At 30.7% G+C, this 16,818-nt stretch overlaps 1 long non-coding RNA gene across 1 annotated transcript; it reads right to left on the bottom strand.

Annotated features, from left to right (window-relative positions):
* Positions 1-12,626: 12,626 nt before the first annotated feature.
* LOC143059051 (uncharacterized) lies at positions 12,627-16,099 on the bottom strand. The gene is made up of 3 exons (XR_012973361.1): positions 15,950-16,099; positions 15,082-15,168; positions 12,627-12,941 (listed from the first exon to the last, which is right to left on the bottom strand). It is a non-coding gene; the product is annotated as an uncharacterized LOC143059051 (long non-coding RNA).
* Between the last annotated feature and the right edge of the window lie 719 nt (positions 16,100-16,818).

Here is a 16,818-nt window from a genome sequence, read left to right as displayed (position 1 = left end):
ATATTGTATAGGACACGACGAGTCTGTTAACACTTCCGAAGGACCACCAATTTGGTAGGGTAAGTGATTCTAATAGATATAGGAAGATGTGGTATGAGTGCCAATGAGACAACTCTCCATCCAATTAACAATTTATAAAAGTAAACCATTATATGTCAATGTAAGTCTTTCAGAGTTGATGTTGTGTTTGGAATACTGATGTTCGCTTCTTGGGGTTTTCTTTTTTTGACACTGGACAGATTAGTTTCAATGTTTCATTGGCATCTTTTTATACATAGCAATACTCGACACATAAGAATTGCATATATTGTGTAGTAATCTCGTCTTCTGTTTTGATCATTGATAGATGACGCATGGTGACCTATGAATTTAAACTTCTGTGTCAGTTTGACTCTGGTGGAGAGTTTTCTAATTGATACCCATTGCCTAATTACTGTGTTTTCTTTTTTAAATATACCGAACAAATAAATGAATAGACAGGGAAATCGAAGTATTTATTCAATATGTTGAAGAATATATTTGTAAGTGTTTTCCTCAATTACAATTATAATTTTTTTTCTTTCTGGATCTTCGATTTATTTACATGAACACTGAATTTGTGAAATATGAGATTCCATTTTCTGAAAAGATAGTCATAAAAACGAACTGTGTAATCAGTTGTTATTGGTTTATCTAGAACCTCGGTTTGATATAAGTTCTTCAGTTAGATGTATAATATGACAAGTAATTGGAACAACGAAGACGAACACATATACCATACAATCCACACTAAATAAAAGACTCTAAATAATAGTACAAAGAAAGATAACTCTGCCATGTCTATGGAACAATTACATTTTCACTATACAACATTCTAGGTAATAGTAGACTTTTGAAAAAAAAAATATATGTCTACATGTGATCATTAATATAAGTCAATGAAACAAACTTATAAAACACATGTATTTTATATGTATAACAATTACAGATCAGATGCATATTTACACGGTTATGTGCCCCTGTTTTGAAAATTTAACCTATTTTGTCTGTGTGTTCACGTATCGTTGTCAATATAACAGAATTTGATACAACTGTCATACAAGTGAAAAGTTTAGCGCTATAAAACAAGGTTCAATCCTCCATTTTCAACTTTAAAAAATGCCTGTTCCAATTCAGAAATATAACAGTTGTTGTTCATTTGACACGATGTATTAATGGTAAGCTCACTCCTTCTAAACAACCATAATTTATTTATCATACTTATACACAAAAAGTATTTCTTTATACAATTTTAACTTTCACATTCGACTGTTTAAGTATATATTTATTCTTTAATATGTTATCTCATCCGAAATTTTATGCATTTTAATGCAATTTTATTTTTGTAATTATGTATATTATTGTTTAAACTTCTCTATAACCTTTGTACTATAATAGTTTTATGAGAATAAACTATCTATTATTCGTTTGATGTGTTTTATCTTTTGTTTTTGCCATTAGATTAGGGAGTTTCCGTTTTAAATTCTACTCCGAGTTCAGTTTTGTGCTTTTTCTGTTTATGCATTTTCGAAAACTTTGTATTTCTTTGAAAATATAAGTTCTTCGACAATGTCTGATGATGAGCGAAATCCTGTTGGTTTTATGGTGTTTCTTGTTCATTTCCATAACATGGCTTCGACCGTCTGCCTTTCAGGCGCCAGAATCGCTTTGATAATTTTTGGGGATTGACTATCACTACAAACTGCTCAGAGTCTGAATTGACCAGTTTTATGTGTTCGACCAGTAAAATCGAGCACACATTTTACTCGACTAGTCTCGACATTGTCTCGACTGTACTTAACTGTACTTAAGTGTACTCGACTAGGTCTCGACTTTACTTAATTAGTCTGATCAGTACTTGATGATCTTTGTGTAGTCTGAAATGGTCTTGATCATGGCTCGACCTGTCTCGAACTGTCTCGACTAGTCTCCACTTAGTCTCAACCAGTCTCGACCTGTCTCGACTAGTCTTGACCTTCAAATTTGGTTTTGACTGGTGTAAATCAGCCCATCTAACTAAATTAAACATTGATCTTACAAAATTCAAGCTTATTAGGTAGTTTGATTTCTTGCTGTGAAATGAAAGAATTTAATTTTACAATATGTCAAAATAAAAATTATTATATAAAAATTCAGATAGCCATCTTTAATTATTTTTATATCTTTTCAAATCAACTTGGATTTTCATCAAACTATGCAGCTATCTTAGATATATATCAAGCTTACTGAATCCCATTTCATTTAGTTTTTTGTTGTATTGCTGTAAAATTTAAGAATTAGAGTTATCTAGGTAAAAAAAAAGCTAGGATTTGCAATTTGGACAAAATAGAGATAGAACACTTTAATTTTTTTATAACTTTTTCAAATCAACTTGGATTTTCATCAAACTATGCAGCTATCTTAGATATATATCAAGCTTACTGAATCCCATTTCATTTAGTTTTTTGTTGTATTGCTGTAAAATTTAGGAATTAAAGTTATCTTGGATTTTCATCAAACTATGCAGCTATCTTAGATATATATCAAGCTTACTGAATCCCATTTCATTTAGTTGTTTGTTGTATTGCTGTAAAATTTAACAATTAAATTAATCTAGGTTAAAAAGCTAGGATTTACAATTTGGACAAAATAGAGATAGTACACTTAAATTTTTTTTTTTAACTTTTTAAATTCAACTAGGATTTTCATGAACCAATGCAGCTATCTTAGTTATATATCAAGCTTTCTGAATCCCATGTCACTTAGTTTTTTGTTGTATTGCTGTAAAATTTAAGAATTAAAGTAATCTTGGTAAAAAAAAGCTAGGATTTGCAATTTGGACAAAATAGAGATAGTACACTTTAATTTTTTTATAACTTTTTCAAATCAACTTGGATTTTCATCAAACTATGCAACTATCTTAGATATATATCAAAATTACTGAATCCCATTTCAGTTAGTTTTTTGTTGTATTGCTGTAAAATTTAGGAATTAAAGTTATCTTGGTAAAAAAAGCTAGGATTTGCAATTTGGACAAAATAGAGATAGTACACTTTAATTTTTTTTTATAACTTCTTCAAATCAACTTGGATTTTCATCAAACTATGCAGCTATCTTAGATATATACCAAGCTTACTGAATCCCATTTCATTTAGTTTTTTGTTGTATTGCTGTAAAATTTAAGAATTAAAGTAATCTTTGTAAAAAAAGCTAGGATTTGCAATTTGGACAAAATAGAGATAGTACACTTTAATTTTTTATATAACTTTTTCAAATCAACTTGGATTTTCATCAAACTATGCAGCTATCTTAAAAAAGCTAGGATTTGCAATTCGGACAAAATAGAGATAGTACACTTTAATTTTTTTTATAACTTTTTCAAATCAACTTGTATTTTCTTGGAAATGGGATTCAGTAAGCTTGATATATATCTAAGATAGCTGCATAGTTTGATGAAAATCTGTAAAATTTAAGAATTAAAGTAATCTTGGTAAAAAAAAGCTAGGATTTGCAATTCGGACAAAATAGAGATAGTACACTTTAATTTTTTTTATAACTGTTTCAAATCAACTTGGATTTTCATCAAACTATGCAGCTATCTTAGATATATATCAAGCTTACTGAATCCCATTTCATTTAACTTTTTCAAATCAACTAAGATTTTTATCAAACTCTACAACTATCTTTGCAATATATTGATCTTACTGAATCATAGGGTGTTATTTAGTTTGGTGTATTTCTGTCAAATTTAAGAATTTAATTAATCTAAGTCAAAAAGCTACGATATTAGAAATATATCTTTCCTCATAATTTGGGAAAAAGTATATATAAAATAGTTATATAATTCCTTTAATGTTTTATTCCTTTTGATATATGTTATATAAATATAGCAAAAAGGGATGAAACATTAAAGAAATTATTAAAATAGTTCTTCTGATTTGTGGTGATTTATAAAGCAATACCTTCTGCTTGGGGCAAATTTATTAAAAAGATCACATCTACCAGAGAGTTTTAAATTCTAAAAAACATTTTTCAAAGTTGCAACATCCTGTTAAATCTTAATCGCAAGGTTTTTTTAATTCACTAGATAAGTAATACACGAGTTTAAGAAAAGTAGGGCTTTCTTTTTACCTGTAAAACTCACGTATACTGATGTAATTAAATCATGTATAGTGCCATGTCATTAAATTTGACAAAAAAATGTTTTAAGATTTGATAAATTTATACTGTAACTTTGGAACACATTTCTTTTTTTAAAATGTTATCAAGGATTGTCATGAAAGTTCATGATTTTAACCAAAAAAAGGTGTTATTTTGTTTAAGCTGATTTGAAAAAGTTATGAAATCTTAAAAAAGACACCTTTTTTTTTTGGTTAAAACAAAAATTTAATATCATTTATATATGAGGAAAGATATATTTCTAATATCGAAGCTTTTTTGGCCTACATATAGATTAATTAAATTCTTAAATTTGACAGAAATACACCAAACTAAAAGTTTATTTGAAAAAGATACGAAAAAAATTAAAGTGTACTATCTCTATTTTGTCAAAACTGCAAAATCTAGCTTTTTTTACCTACATTAAATCAATTCTTAAATTTGACAGCAATACACCAAACTTAATAACAACCTGGGATTTAGTAAGATTAATACATCACCAAGGTAGCTATATAGTTTGAATAAAATCTTAGTTGATTTGAAACAGTTATTAAAAAAATTAAAGTGTACTATCTCTTTTTTGTTCGACCTGCAAATTCTATCTTTTTTTACCTAGATTAATCTAATTCTTAAATTTGACAGCAATACAACAAGAAACAAAATAACCTGCGATTCAGTAAGCTTGATATATATCTAAAATAGCTGCATAGTTTGATGAAAATCCAAGTTGATTTGAAAAAGTTATTAAAAAAATTAAAGTGTACTATATCTATTTAGTCCGAATTGCAAACCTAGCTTTTTTTTTACCAAGATTACTTTAATTCTTAAATTTTACAGCAATACAACAAAAAACTAAATGACATGTGATTCAGAAAGCTTGACATATAACTAAGATAGCTGCATAGTTTGATGAAAATCCAAGTTGAATTTAAAAAGTTTAAAAAAAAATTAAAGTGTACTATCTCTATTTTGTCCCAATTGCAAATCCTAGCCTTTTGACCTAGATTAATTTAATTCTTAAATTTTACAGCAATACAACAAAAAACTAAATGAAATGGGATTCAGTAATCTTGATGTATATCCAAGATAGCTGCATAGTTTGATGAAAATCCAAGTTGAATTTAAAAAGTTATAAAAATAAATAAAGTGTACTATCTCTATTTTATTCGAACTGCAAATTCTAACTTTTTTTGACCTAGATTAATTTAATTCTTAAATTTGACAGCAATACAACAAGAAACAAAATAAGCTGGGATTCAGTTAGCCTAATATATATATAACATAGCATGATAGCTGCATAGCTTGATGAATATCCAAGTTGATTTGAAAAAGTTATTAAAAAAATTAAAGTGTATTATCTCTATGTTGTCCACATTGCAAATCCTAGCTTTTTTAACCAAGATTACTTTAATTCTTAAATTTGACAGCAATACAACAAAAAACAAAATGAAATGGGATTCAGTAAGCTTGATATATATTTAAGATAGCTGCATAGTTTGATGAAAATCCAAGTTGATTTGAAAAAGTTATATAGTAATGTTTATTTTGAAATATTGTAAAATTAAATTCTTTCATTTCACAGCAATAAATCAAACTACCTAATAAGCTTGAATTTTGTAAGATCAATATTTAATTTAGTTAGATGGGCTGATTTACACCAGTCAAAACTAAGTTTGAAGGTCAAGACTAGTCAAGACAGGTCGAGACTGGTTGAGACTGAGTCGAGACTAGTCGAGACAGGTCGAGACAGGTCGAGCCTTGTCAAGACTATTTTAGACTACACAAAGATCATCAAGTACTGAATCAGACTAATTAATTAAAGTCGAGACCTAGTTGAGTACACTTAAGTACAGTTAAGTACAGTCGAGACAATGTCGAGACTAGTCGAGTAAAATGTGTGCTCGATTTTACTGGTCGAGCACAAAAACTGGTCAATTCAGACTCTGAGCAGTTTGTAGTGTATTCATCTACATAATATGTTGATATGCATGAAAATTTATGTTACGTCCGAAACATTGTTTGTACACCACAAAAAAAATCCGTTAAAACTGTTCCAAATTTAGAACAGTCGAGAGACAGTAACAAGGATGGAAGTCTATTACAAGTGTATCAGGACTATTAAAGAACTAAGAAAGGGAGAATGAAAATCTTAGTTGTAAATATCGATAATAAAGCAACCAAACTGTTTGGGGAGCAATTTTCCTTGCGATAATTAAAATAAATGTATGCTATTTAAGTCGTAACTTCTATAACGTTGCTACACACAATTTCTCAGATAATCACCTTCAAAATTGAATGTATTGAAGTTAAACAATCTAATCAAAATGAAATTGCAGTTTACATTTACAATTATATGCGACTGTTTTACAATTGAGATTTTAACAAGTCAGAAATGTGACAGTTGTTATCAATTCATTCAATGTGTTTGAGGTGTTAATTTTCCATTTAGTAATGGACTTTTGTTTTGAATCTTTCTTAGTGTTCGGTAATGTTGTTATTTTTTGTTATTTTACCTTTTACAATAATTTGTACAAGTGATAATATGTTTCATTTTCATTATAATTTTAGCACTTCAATAATATTACGGACCAATATTAAGTGTAGCTATTTGTCAGAACCAGGCAGATCTAACAAAAACAAGTGATTCATTCAATATACCAATTATCAGTTTATTTTGTAAAAATCTCTTCATTATAATATAAAAGATATAAATATACAAAAAAAAAATCACAAACAAATAGTGATACAAAATAATTAAAAACCAATTGTTCAGAGAACAAATGAAGGTCTTTTCACCACTAACAATATATTTTGATGTGACAATATTAAAAATTCAGTTCATATGTCAGTTCTTATGGCTTACTGATGTCTACATATGAATTTGGAGCAAAGGTAAAAATCTAGAACGTCCAATTAACATATGACCTTGACCTTAATTTCAAGGTCATAAACTAAGGATCTCAAATCAAAAGACACTAGTTCCTTAATATGTATGGTTAATTAGTAATTTCACTTTACGCATAATTCTCAATATAAGGGGGGCAAAATTCCCATGTATTGTCTACGCACCCTTTCAACCAAAATTTATAAGTTACGACATCACAACTAACAATTTTAGTAAAAATAGTCTGTCAATATCTTATAAGGTTAATGAAAATGAGTGAAAATAAGCCAAACTCAAAATTAAGAATATGACCTTGGCCTTTGACCTTGACCTAATTTTCATCTTTTTGAACTAAGGATCATAATCAATTCATCAAGAGGATATAACAAGATAATGAATTTATCGGTTTCTTATACGGTTGTGACATATAAATAATAACAAGAAAAACAGTGTTCTCGGAGATAACTCTTACATGAAAAATATTTTGGTTACGCAGTGTCAGTTTGAAAAGGGTATTAACTGTTCGATATCATATATCATATAACTAAGTGACATCTTGCGAAACAAAAACAAAAACAGTAAAGGAAAAAAAAGTTGGCAGAAGAAAAAAAAAATGCTAATTAAAAAAAAAATTTCAAAAAACAATTGAAGGTCTTTCCACCAGTAAGGATCTATTTTCATAGGAAAACAGCAAAATTAGGTTTAAAATGTCAGTTCCTATTGCTTTAAGATGCATCAATATCAATTAAAAGCAAATGTCAAAATCTAGAACGTCAATCAACCGATGACCTTGACCTCAAATTCAGTCATAAACCAAGGACATCAAATCAAAAGACCACAGGTCTCTAATATGTATTGCTAATGAGTGACATCACTTGACGCTGATTCTAAATACAAGATGGGCGAAAACTCCCATGTATTGTCAAGCACCCTTTCAACTAAAATTTACATGTAACGACATGTAGATCTAACAATTCAGTAAAAATAATTTGACGTAATCTTATAAGGTTTATAAAAATAAGTGAAAACAAGCCAACATCAAAATTTAGAATATGACCTTGACCTTTGACCTTTGACCTATTTTTCATCTTTTTGGACTAAGGATCTTAAATCAAAAGACCCTATGTCTCTATCACTTATGGTTAACAGTTAAAAATGCATATCACTTATATGAAATACATAAGGGGGAATAACTCTCATATGGAGTCTCCGCATAGCTTCAATCAGATAAATCCAATCATCCTGAGAATATAACGAGCAATTTGGTAAAATAAATTTTCAGTTTGTTATATACGGTTTAGACGTATAAGTAATAACAAGAAAAACAGTGTTTGGGGAGGTAACTCTTACATGGTAATATTTTAGTTATGCGTTCTCAGTTTCAAAAGCGTATTAACTGTTCGATATCATATACCATATGTCTAAGCGACATCTTTCGAAAAATATCAGCGAAGGAAAAAAAATGTTGACGGAAGAAAAAAAAATAATTAAAAAACAATTGTTCAGAGACCAATTGAAGGTCTTTCCACCAGTAAGGATCTATTTTGATATGAAAAATATTAAAATTTGGTTTTAAATATCAATTTCAGCGTCAAATGACAGCTTAAAATGTACGCTAATTCCAAAAATATAAGGTTTTTATACAAAAAGATATAACTAAGGGAGATAATGTTCTTCTTCCGATTCAAAATATGTTACTTCCAATATTGTTTTATAGTTTACTTGACGCTGATTCCAAAAATATATGATTAAACATACTTTTACAATAATTTATTACAAAAATTAGCTACTTCCGGTTTACAAAAGATCACTTCCGGTTAGCTTTTTCAAAGTCATATTGCTTGCAACTTAATGCAAAAAGTCCCATAGCTTTATCAAAAATACAAATGAGGTAAAAGCAAAGGTCAAAATCTAGAACGTAAAATAAACATATGACCTTGAGCTCAATTTCAAAGTCATCAACCAAGAACCTCAAATCAAAAGACCTTAGGTCTCTACTATATATTTTTAATGAGTTATATTACCATACGACTGATGTTAGATATTAAAGGGGAAAAACTCGCATCAAAGGGTTACGTTCCTTTTCGACTAAAATTTATGTGTTACAACATGTCGCAACTAACAATTGTGGGAAAATATTTTGTCGATATCTTATAAGATTTCTGAAAATGAGAGATAACAAGCCAAAATCATTTTTTTTTACATGACCTTGACCTCATTTTTATTTTTTTTAACCGTGGACCTCAAATCAAAAGACCCTAGGCCTATATCACTTATGGTTTTCCAGTTAGAAATACATTTCACTTACATCAAATAAAAAAGGGGAAATAACTCTCGTATGGAGTCTCCGGATAGCTTTGGTCAAAATTTTCAATTCATCCTTAGAATATAACGAGCAATTTGGTAAAATAAATTTGTCGGTTTCTTATACGGTTGCGAATATTAAGCGATAACAAGAAAAACAGTGTTCGGAGAGATAACTCTTATATGGGAAAGTGTTCGGTTAAGCAGGGTCAAGTAAACTATTAAAAAATACCGGAAGTAACATCTTCTGAACCGGAAGTAGAAAATTATCTCCCTAAGTTATATCTTTTTGTACTTGATTGTTTAAGTTTGGACGCAAACAATGACATTTATTCAATTTAAAATATGAATAAAACCTACGTAAATGCATCTAATGACTGAACCTTTACACTGTAAATGTTTACCAATCTCTATTGGAAACAAAAACGTTAAAGTAACACATGTGCGCTTCGACTTCATATGTTAGAAAATATTCTCATTCTCTGATCGGAAAAAAACATTGATATACGTCTATAAAATGAAAATAGCACTATCTAAAGTAACTAGAACACACCCGCGAAATCGCGGGCATATACAGCTTGTAAACTGTTGTAGGATGAATTTTTGTAAAAGATATTACGACTGAATAATTTCATATAAGGTATCAAAAGCCCACTCCCTTTTTTCCAAAGTCCGTTATGTGTTTCCTTTCTGTTAAATTTGATTATTTTTCGTGTTTCTGGCCTAATACCACAATTATTCTTCTCCTTTGCTACAATGCATTTTTTGGTAAAAGTCAAATTAGATAAAAATTTGCACCGCTTCAAACATGAAATAAATGAAACTGCTTATAGACCATTAATATTCTAATAAAATTTGCATCTAGGAACAATCCATCAGTGCTTTTTCCTTTGAGAGCCATATTAACATGCCAATGGATTTGAATCTCGTATAAATGACTAAGGCTCATTTGAGGGGTGGTCTGAGGGGCCCTGATCCCGAAATCCCGGGCTTAAAACATGAAATCCCGAGGTGCGTATTTGAACGAAATTCATATCCTGACATCCCGATATTTAAAAAAAAATATTCCCGCATCCCATAAAGATCAATCCAGAAATCCCGAGCTTAAAAACATCCGATCCAGACGTCCCGAATAAGTCCTGCCTCCCTCTAATCTCTACCCTACTTTCATTTTGGCCAAATTACTACTTTCACTTACAACAATACATTTTATGTCCCATTTATGGGAATTATGTTTTCTAGTCTGTTCGTCCGTTCATTCGTTCGTCCGTCCGTCCGTCTCGCTTCAGGTTAAAGTTTTTTCGAGGTACTTTTTGATGAAGTGGAAGTCTAACCGACTCGAAACTTAGTGAATATGTTTCCTATGATATGATCTTTCTAATTTTAATGCCAAATTAGAGATTTTACCCCATTTCCGGCACGGTCCACTAAACAGTAAATGATAGTGATGATGTTGCATTCGTATACTATAGATACATTCGTGTTTCCACATGTTTTACTTGTTTTAATATATATGCAACTGGTATGACCCCTTAGATAGTAAATATTTCAGAAAACAGAATACAGAGAGCATCTGTATATTATAGTAGTAAAAATCATCGTAGTTTACAAGTGGACTAACGCGAAAACATAATTGTCTCTAAGGAGGTATAAAAGTTGTGGTTCTTGCGATCTAAAAACCATGATATGGAGAACGCTCTGATTGGCTTATTTATTTTTCATTTTTGAAATCAATCTTAGGATTGGTTGTTCTTGTGCATGTTTAAAACCAGAAGTCCTATATATGACTAAAAGTCAGTCTGATAACGGAAACAATATCCGGACACCTATTTTGTCGTTTTTCTCCCAAAATAACTCAATCTGAATAATCATAAGAAAGGATGACAAATGCGACTATGCATGTTACCTAAAGAACACAGAGTCATGATTATTAATTTATTCTGGAAGGAAGAGAAGCGACACACAAAATGAGGTCTTCTCGTTTAATAGTATAGAAACTATATTTTAAAGTCGTACTCGCTACATTTTGATAAAAATCATGCATCTAAATTTTGAACATCATGGTTTATCGCACAGCTGTTTAGAGGATATTGCACCAGAAATTGTGACAACGGATCAAGCTGCTACAGACAACCAACTTGTTTCGAACAAATTATATGCAGCCATTGAAAAATCTAACTGCTGTTCATTTTTGAAATGAAATAGATGACTATTCTATAATTTGTTTGTTCCCATACTACTTCTTTGTAATTTTATTAATATACTGCTTACGTTTTTCTTTTGTGTTTATCTATGTCCGCGTGAAATGTTAAATTATGTGACCTTAGAAATCAAGAGGTACATAGATAATAAACGCATTTTTTTTTAATATTTTATCGTTTAGAAAAACCTTCTGTTGATATTTGTTTTTGTCGTAAGGTTTCTGTGTTTTTGGTGTATCAACAATTATTATAGTGATATGTTTAGCCTTCTATAAAACTTGGATTGTTACAACATTTTCAGGAATGTGAAAGTTGTTTTTCTTTATTTTACGTGTTTGATCTTTTGATTTTTGCCATTTGATCAGAATTGATCCTTTACTTGTTTATAGCTTGGTGTTTTCGTTATTTCACTTTATCAAAAAAAAAATTCAATTGAAATCAAAACAATTTTTTAATTGGAACTCATTCCTGGTAATATTCCTTTAAATTATCAATTGTTTAACACTGTTGTACACGCAGCAAGCAAAGATCTTAAATGACAAATGTATTTTACATGTAAAGGTATATTGTTTTGGTGTTTTCTGTGTAAGCTTGTTATCTATCTTGGAACATACGGGCATCTGAGTCACACTCGTTACCAGTCACTGGTAGAGATAATCAGATAAAATACAAGGAACCAGTTTAATTCTATATAGTATTTGTTTGGAATCAAAGTCGGTGATCTTGAGGTAAATGATTTATAGACTAACATCAATGATCTCACCTGTTCATATAATTGCTTGAAAGTAATTACATTGTCATTCTACATTACATATTATAATGCAACATCGTTTGTATTGTTATTTTGATTGGATAACGTCACTAATTTTCATGACATCAATTCTTAATTGATGCTTTGTAACATTTTAAATAAATGATTTGACTGTGTTTTCTGTCAGTTTCTTGAAAATTGAGAAACCACTATTGTATGTTAAGCTCCGACGGCATCAATCGGAGACCCGTCGCCAGAAAACATAATTTGCGATCATCAAACCAAGTACTGTTGCTACAAGATTTACAGTGGTAAACATGAATTTTTCAACTTTTTAACTTCTACTCAGACTTTATTATACGTCACAAATGTATGAGTAGACAAGACAATTGATGGTCCGGGTTTATGTCAAAAACGTCTCGTCCGTTCCCGGGTCAACCTTGATTTGAAATAAGTTGATGAAGGCTTAAAATTTTACAATTTACTACATAAAAAAGATAGAAAACTCATTACATGCCTATCAAAAACTTAAATAAACATAGAATTATAGAAATCATCAATATAGACGTTGAATTTAAATATTTCGCATCACTGGTCAGCTGTGCAATTACCCCAGCTACATCGGGTGATTCGATTATCTGAATACCTGAAACATAAACATGATACCTAATTTAATGAATAAATGAATTTAACAATGTTACTCTAGTAAAAAAATCAAAGCATACTAGTCATTCAGAAAGAGAAAAACAACAAAAAAACATCGATTCTTACATATTTTCAACGTCATAACAAATTAATTGATCAAACATAATGTTAAGGGAGCAACCATTTCATTTCAAGGGGTGTATATTTTTTTCACAGCACACTTTAAGCTAAGCTCAGTTTTTCAAATTTTTTTTCAAAGTAAAACACAATAAGGTATTGATGAAGTCTCCAAGCATAATTTGTTTTTGTCATCTGCTGACCAGATTACTTTTTTTCATCAAATTGTGACTATTATTATAAAGAAAAAACATAACTCCTCCTCCTTTAAAGTTATATGGTCGTTCCTTACTGATGGTAGATAACTCTTTTCCAAAGCAAGTACAAAGTTTGGGTGCTCTTATTGAGACATGTTATATAGTGTAGTCACTTGCCTATAGTGCTAGTTGCTTAAAGAAATAATGTTTGGCCATGTTTAAAGAGTGTGTCATCGATATCAGAATAAGGGCTGCTGTAAATAAAAATAAAAGAAGATGTGGTATGATTGCTAATGGGACAACTATCCACAATAGACCAAAATGACACAGAAATTAACAATTATATGTCACCGCACGCCCTTCAACAATGTGCGAAGCCCATACCGCATAATCAGCTATAAAAAGCCCCGAAATGACAATGTAAAACAATTCAAACGAGAAAACTAACGGCCTCATTTATGTACAAAAAATGAACGAAAAATAAATATGAAACACATATGCAATTTAAAATTTAAAAAACAGGTTAAAAAGGCTTAAGAATGCCATTTCAGATCTAAAGAAAAAAATGTACACAATTATTTATTGATATAAAAGGGACTGGAAGAGTTAACAGAATTGAGAATAGAGAATAATCGACGAAAACGAAATACAAAGTAGTGAATAACGAGGTGCTAAGATATAAAGAATAGAAAAGGATGTAGATGGTTTTCGTGATGCATTCCACTGCCTAAATGTTCGGTTATCCCTGTTTTCCTTTCTCATGTTTCTCTATATTAATTCATTTAAATATTAAAAATATAGTCATGTAGCACTCTCTTATGTTTGTAAGTGAGTCGTCTTCGCCAAAATATTTTATAACATTATACAATAATGATACAGAAAGAACAATAATGTATTCCCAGTACACGGATGCTCCGTCGGCGTTATCATTTTCTATGGTCAGTGGACCGAGAAAATGAGGGGAAATTCTCTAATTTGGCATTACAATTAGAAATATCATATCAAAGGGAACATTTGTACTAAGTTTCAAGTTGATTAAACTTTAACTTCATAAAAAACTACCTCGACCAAAAACTTTAACCAAAACTTTAACCTGAAGCGGAACAGACAGACGAACGGACGGACTGAAAGACGAATGGACGCACTGACCAGAAAACATTTTGCCCATAAGTGGGCCATTAAAATTAAATCGATTCGTTAAGAATATCCTCCTACCACTCAACCGTACATATTCAGTTAACTTATTCTAAGGACCACACAAAGTATAACGCACTGTGATGATCCATATAGGAATAGATTGCCTTATCTGTATTTGGCAAAACTTTTGGTCCTACATGTGCTTCAACTTCGTACTTTGTTTAGCTTATGTTTTTACATTTTTGGGGATTTGAGCGTCACTGATAGTGTTGTAGACGAAACACGCGCGTCTGACGCAAATACAAAATTTCAATTGTGGTATATGAGATGAGTTGATGTGTTTCCCACAGTTTTAGTTTATAACCCGGACCTGTTTTATCTCAATCGATTTATGTCTTTTGTACATCGGTATACTACTGTTGCCCTTATTTATCTGATAAGGCACATGCAATGGTATTGTAGAACCGGTGCATTCACTAGAAGATATCTAATTGAGAATGGAAATGGGAATGTGTCAAAGAGACTACAACCCTACCATAGAACAGAAAACAGTAGAAGGTAACCAATAGGTCTTCAATGCAGCGAGAAATTCCAGCACCCAGAGGCGTCCTTCAGCTGCCCCCTAAACAAATAAAATATATATTCAACACATAATACATTTATCAAATCTTGTTTAGCACTTTATGTTACCTTTGCTTTTCATATCAGCTACTGCAGAATCTCCGGTTTCCTTGGTAACTGGTCTTGTCGCATCTAAAACAACGTATGTTTCATATCCTGCAGATGACAGAAAACATGGACATTAGAATAAACGACTAAGTTACATAAAAGTGTATAACTAAAGGGCACAGTATGGACTTCAAATATCATCAAACCCAATACTGCATAGTATTGATAATTAAGTTCCCAAAATGACAAATGTAAAATAATTCAAACGAAATAAACAAATGTACGGTAATCTAGACCCTCCACCATAATAAAAAGAATCTCAGTGGAACATTCAAAACATCTCTATTAACGTGCTTACATTTAGACACGTGAAGCAATGAATGTGTTTTTATATTGATAGATGATTTTGTCCTTTTTTTGTAAAATGGTAAAATTGTTTCTTTTAAAATTGTAACACAGTGATGACTGCTGCATCCATATTTTGAACATTTCATTTATTATGTTTGTTTTGTTCACGCATCATTGTAAGTATAACGGAATTTGAATTGACTGTCGTACAAGTGAGAGGTTTAGTGCTATAAAACCAGGATCTATTCACCCTTTTCTACATTTAAAAATGCCTGTACCAAGTCAGGAATATGACAGTTGTTGTCCATTCGTTTTTTATGTGTTTTATCATTTGATTTTGCCATGTGATAAGGGGTTTTCGATTAAATTATCCTCGGAGTTCAGTATTCTTGTGATTTAAATTTTTAAGTTTGCCACGAGTGTTTAAAATTTGTATTGATTTGCAACAGTTTTGACAACATTTCAGAAACGATGGGCAGTTCATTTTATTCTCTTTCTTCCCCTTATCGGTACAATAATCAGTAATGAAAATCACACACACCCAGTTTTTTAGCATCCATTGCTGTATAGTAAACACAGTAATCACGTGCCAGTCCTGTTATGATTAAAGCGTCTATTCCGGCTTCTTGGAGTTTATCGTGCAATTCCGTATTACGGAAACCGCCATTGTCGTAAAACGCAGAATAAGAATCTACCTAAAGTAACACAAGAAAAAGAGATGTAGAATGTTTCGTGTTTGGTATTTGTTTCTATCTTTCTCTTTAATATTTATTGTTTCACTTGCTGTGTTTGTTGTGTTCGTGTCTTACCATAAAAACGAGATACTTAAAACACATCAACATAAAAGGTAAAACAAAGTTCTGAATGTTTCGTCTCCTAACTACATATGTATATGTATATTGAAAACTGATGTTGAACGCGACCTGTTTATAGCATACTAGAACACACCCGTGATATCGCGGTTCCGTGACTGAATTAAGTATATAACTATGCGCAAGCCTTATTTTAGTATTAGTACTGTCATCTGATAAAGTCATGCTGATTATAAGATACACAATTTTCTCTGCTTTCAAATCTTTCTGTTTGAACCCGTCGAACTGGAACTTATCAATTATTGGTAATATTAATTATTTGGAAAACAAAAGGTCCTGGAATGTAGTATTTTTTAATCAACAGCATTATCCTATATTAGTTGTAAATAAAGTTGAATTCTTTGATTCGCTGTTTTACGTCATGCCCGCTAACAAATTGAAACTTATTTTTAGTCCAGATTTTTAGTATTCGTATTGTTATCTTAGAAAGTCTTACGGATTAAAATACTACAATAGGTAACAATTTGACAATTTAGTAGTGTCAACCCTGTGATTATGACCCGTGTATATAGCATATTAATCCTGAATACACCGTTTG

This window comes from Mytilus galloprovincialis, chromosome 14 (genome assembly GCF_965363235.1).
Source record: "Mytilus galloprovincialis chromosome 14, xbMytGall1.hap1.1, whole genome shotgun sequence".
Lineage (NCBI taxonomy): Eukaryota > Metazoa > Mollusca > Bivalvia > Mytilida > Mytilidae > Mytilus > Mytilus galloprovincialis.
The sequence above is the reverse complement of the archived record's forward strand: the minus strand, read 5'-3'. Positions and strand labels throughout refer to the sequence as shown.